This window comes from Tupaia chinensis, unplaced genomic scaffold, assembly GCF_000334495.1.
Source record: "Tupaia chinensis unplaced genomic scaffold, TupChi_1.0 Scaffold000357_1, whole genome shotgun sequence".
Classification (NCBI taxonomy): domain Eukaryota; kingdom Metazoa; phylum Chordata; class Mammalia; order Scandentia; family Tupaiidae; genus Tupaia; species Tupaia belangeri.
In genome coordinates, this window is record NW_006159853.1 from 221,524 (window position 1) to 226,910 (window position 5,387).

At 37.3% G+C, this 5,387-nt stretch overlaps 1 pseudogene; it reads left to right on the forward strand.

Moving 5' to 3' along the window:
• Positions 1 to 4,030: 4,030 nt before the first annotated feature.
• The window catches only part of LOC102473568 (dnaJ homolog subfamily A member 2 pseudogene), a 6,021-nt pseudogene continuing 4,664 nt past the window's right edge, over positions 4,031 to 5,387 (forward strand).

A 5,387-nucleotide genomic window follows, 5' to 3' on the forward strand; every position in this document is an offset into this window, starting at 1 on the left:
GCAGAGGGTGAGGGATAGGGAATCAAGGATGGAAAAAAAAAAAAAAAAGCAAAATATACAGGACATAAGAAATATAAAATTATTTGTTGATAACACATATGTTGATGTGCTTTATTGCTTTATTGAGCCAATATACAGTGTATTCTGGATGGAAAATTCATTTTGTATGCTGTAATGATACATAGTGAATTAATGTAAATAAATAAATTTTTTAAAAAGATGAATAAAATTAATAAATTTATAAAATAATTATTGTTTAAAAAACAGCAGAAGATATATGATAAAAGTAAAGAGTGAATAACATCCAGAAGATTACTTTCTTTTTGTACCTCATAAACATTTTAAAAGCTTATACTTTGCGTATTATTATACCAAAGACAAATAATTGGTACAAAATGAGAATTAGCTGGCTTTAACACATTCAAAAATATTAATTTTATTCCTACTATTTATTCACTTACTGAATCAATATTCAGTTCCTACCACTGTTACAGGCCATGGTGATACAATGAGAAATATAACAAAATTCTGCTTTCATTTAATATTAAGCCCTGGACAAAGTTCTAGTGGCAGGGAATGAAGTTGGATAAGGTTGCTAATGTTCCTGTTCTTGTACAGATTATATGTTGGTTTGATATTATAAGGGAATTATAATAAAGAAAATATTCATAAATTTAATAATAGAGACATTGTGTGAGGGGGTAGGCAATGGGATGAGGGAGCCATGGGAGGAGGAAAGCAAAATATTTAATAGATATAAAAATGGAAAAAATAAAAATGGAAAGTTACCTGTTGACAATAATGTATATGGTAATAACTTTGATTAGATCAATATACAATGTAGCCATGAGGGGAGAAAAAAAATTTTTTAATTAAGGTAAAAGAAACATGGTGATATAATATAGAATAACTGAATGACATAAAAATGAAATTTGAATGACAAGAACTCAGCAAAATGAAATCTTGGGGAACACTTATAGACAGAGGGAACAACTAGGAGTGTGATAAGTAAGTAGACTAGAAAGGCCAGTATGACATATTATAGCTTTAATCTCTGTAGAGATAGAGATAGTAGAATAGAAGAATATACTGTTATACTACACAGTATATTCTTGATGGGAAATCATATTTTGTATACTGTGACGATGCTTAAGAAATTAATTAATTTTAAAAATATTTCAGAATAAAAAAGCTCATCGAAAATACGTGTAATGGGAAAACTGTGAATTTCAAAAAGCTTGTGTACCAAAATAAATTCATACTTCAATTGTAAAATAAATAAGTAAATAAATAAAGGCCAGTATGACTGAAGCATGTTGATAAAGAAGGAGTGGTATTAGATGAAAGTAGAGACAGATAATATACAGTCTAGTTGTTTATGTTAAAACATTTTTATTTTATCGTGACTGTAATAGTAAGCTAGGAGGTCTTTCAGTATGACAATTAAATGGTTCTGACTCATCATGTAGAATGGACAGTAGTGGGTCAAGAAAGTAGGCCAGGAGACCTGTCAGGATGCTATCATAGTAATCTAGGCGAGAGAAATAACTGGAGTTAAGTGTTAGTAGTGGATAAGGAGGAGTGGATAAATATGGGATATGTTCTCAAGGAAGAATTAATGTGAAAATCTGATGAATTAGATGCAAAGCTATAGGAAAATGAAAATCAAGAGGCTTATTTCCTAAGATAAGACTTTCAACATTTCTTTGGATTCTCACATAATTTTGTGAAGATCACTTTACACTTCTTTAACATGACTAACAATCTCATCAAAGTACAATAGAAAACTGGTCTTTTAAGCTGATTTCTGAAGTCTGAGAAGCTGAGGAACTGGCTCTGGGTTAGTTTTATTTTATTTTATTCATGTATTTATTTTTTTGTTATAGGGCACGTGCACTCACCAGACAGACAGAGAGAGACAGAGAGACAGAAAGAGAGAAATCACCCCCTAGGGGGAATGGCCACACCGCAATTCCTTCTCCTCCATTCTCCTCTTGGAATCTTGGGCACACACGCATGCACATGCGCCTGGCATGATTTTTAAGCCTCCAGGACTTGAACCGCAGTCAACTACATGGGAGTCCAGTGACATAGCCATTACGGTAACTATTGGTCCCTGGGTTAGTTTTATTTATATTTATTTATTTATGTATTACTTATTAATCCTTGGTGCAAAACAGACCCATGCTCTTAAGTGAAAATTCACTACAGTCATATACTTTAATCCCATTTTCCACAAACTTTTGGAGTCCCCTCCTACCACAGTGACCTCTATGAGTCCACCTCCTGGCATGACATAGCTTTCTTTTAATGAGATACTTTTGTAACTAGAAAGTGGAGGGCAAAATTCTTTTAGTAGCAAATCAAGCTCTTCACATAGGGTATGTAGCAGAAATAGTCCATCCAGTACCAGGCAAATTGGAAACCCCTCCTTACTTGGGTTGATGGAAACATTTTTAGGCCTTAGTTTCCTTTACAGCTCCAGCTGAAGGGATTCCCACTGAAAGGTTGTTGCTTATGATGTAACTAAACCTGAGGTATGTAGCTGGATGGTTTAAAAATCTCTGTCATATTGGGAGGGCTGATGACGCAATAATTGCTGGAGAAAAAAGCTAACAGATGACACAATAATTGCTGGAGAAAAAAGCTAACAGAGGGATCTAGAACAGTCAAAAAATAAGACATTAATCTTTTCCAGATTAAAGAAATGTGATGACTCACAAGAAAAGGCAGACTAGACAAGAATAGAATGATGAGGAGATGTTGAGGGCAAAACCTGAATAATGAATATTGCTTTCCCTTTAGATTTTATAGTAGCTTCTGGGTAAGTCTGAACTCAATGAGCCAGTTACACATCTAGGCTTTCCTAATATTTTGTTCTTTTGCTCTACTGTATTCTTCTTAAAGTGTAGACTGGTTTACTTCCAGTCCTCTGTCTGTAGGCTTAAGTCTTTAGGCAGGCAAAATGCAATATTTATGTGCAAGGCTGGTGATATAAATCAAGTAGGATAAAATCCATTTTGATGTGGTCATTGTGTCAAATCATATTACTTCAGTTCAGCATGGACAAATATGTAAATCTCCTTTAAGGAACCAGAAAAGGGATATGTAAAATAACATTTTTTACGAGGCATGGTCACTTGTTTCTATTAATAATTACTACTTGCAAAGTCTGGAAGTGCTTAAGATGTTCATAGTTTTTAAATGATTGACTGGCTCTTTTAATTATATGTATAAGAAAAAAAAAACAGGCAGGAAGAGGAAATTGTTGTTGCAGAAACGTGAAAGTCACATTCTTGGCGCTGGTCCTTGGTTGATGTCATGTTGGGAAATGTGCTAACGGCCATGATTTTCCAGAGGGAGCAGATACTTTTTCATAGCTGGCTGTTTGTGGCACATATTGCCCCCTCTGAAGTCAGCCCAAAACTAAACTGAGTCTTTTTCTACCTTGTTTGGCAGTTCCAGTACAGACCCATTTTGAAGCAGGCGTCCAAAATCTTTGTTGGTCATTGTGCCCAACCACACCCTTTAACCTCTTATAACTTCTGAATCCTCCCTTTGAGGGGCCTCTCAGCTTCTTGGCCTTTGCACAGGCTACTGGGAAGGTTGTTATTTCCTTGCTGTGTGGAAGCACTAAGGGCTTCCTGGGGTATGTGTCTGTCCCTAAATTGACTCCTGAGGTATATCACATTATAGCATGGGTTAGGATTTCGATCCAGCTGTTTTCATTTTCTCTTATTTCTTAAATGTTCCCAAAGCAAACCAGGCTACAGATCCCTTGCCATCTAGGAGTAGTCCCTACCATGATCACTGGTTTCTATGTTCCTATGTAAAGCTATTCAGAGACCATTTAGAAACCACTTGCCACAGTCTTCAGAACTTTACATGGGTTTATGTGGCATGAAAGAAAGAGGACTTGCTCCCTTAGCCTGCGCTGCACCTCTGCTTGTGGACTAGGCTCTGCTCCATCTACACCGCCACTTTCTACCCTGATCTCCATGGGGCAACTACCACAGCCAATGAAGTTGACATGAAACTGCATTATATCTTAGGTGTCACACCCATAGTCAGCGAGAATGAGCTAAAGAAGGCATACAGAAAGTTAGCCAAGGAATACCATCCTGATAAGAACCCAAATGCTGGTGATAAATCTAAAGAAATAAATTTTGCATATGAAGTACTATCAAATCCTGAGAAGTGGGAGTTTTATGACAGATTTGGAGAACAAGAACTTTGGGAAGGTAGAAATGGAGGTGATGGCATAGATAACATTTTCTCTCCCATTTTTGGTGGAGGATTGTTCAGCTTTATGTCTGACCCAAAAATATACTACAAAGCTGTGGTAATCAAAACAGAAATAGACAGATGGACCAATGGAACAGAATAGAATCCCCAGGAATAAACTCCCCGACATACAGTCAACTGAGTTTTGACAAGGGGTACCAGTCAATCTAGTGGGAGAAGGAAAACCTTTTTAGCAAATGGTGCTGGAAAAACTGAATATGCAGCTGCAGAAAGATGAATCTGAACCCCTACCTCTCACCTTTGACAAAAGTCAACTCAAAGTGGATCAAATATCTAAACCTGAGACCTCAAATTATAAAACTGTTCCTAGAAAACACTGGAGAAACTCTGGGAGACATTGGGGTAGGCAAAGACTTCTTAAATAAGACCCCCAAAGCACAGTCAATAATCCCAAAAGTAGACAAGTGGAATTACATCAGATTAAGAAGTTTCTGCACGGCAAAAGACACAATAATTAGTGTGAATGACAGCCCTTGGAGTGGAAAAATATTTTTGTAAGCTATGCATCAGATAAGGAGCTGACAACCAGAATATAGAAGGAACTCAAGCATCCATCCGGAAAAAAAGATAATTAACCCTATTAAAAGATGGGAGAATTAGAAAAAAACACTTTTTTTTTGAGAGATTTTCACTGTAGGGCGCGTGCGCTCGCCAGACAGACAGAGAGAGACATAGAGACAGAAAGCGAGAAATCACCCCCCAGGGGGGATGGTCACGCCGCAATCCCTTCTCCTCCATTCTCCTCTCGGGATCTTGGGCACGCACGCACACGCGCCCGGCGTGAGTTTTAAGCCACCGGGTCCGGGACACGAACCGCGGTCGACTACGTGGGAATCCAGCGACATAGCCATTACGCTAACTGCTGGTTCCCGAAAAAAACACTTTCTAAGGAAGACACACAAGTAACCAAAAGGCATATGAAAAAATGCTCATCATCCCTCATTGTAAGGGAGATGCAGATCTAATGCTGAGTGAAGCAAGCCAGGCTATAAAGGAGAGGCATTGTATGTCCCCACTTAATATATACCGAGTGTCCACACTCTATGACTGAAACTAATTGTCTAAAGGATATATAAACACTG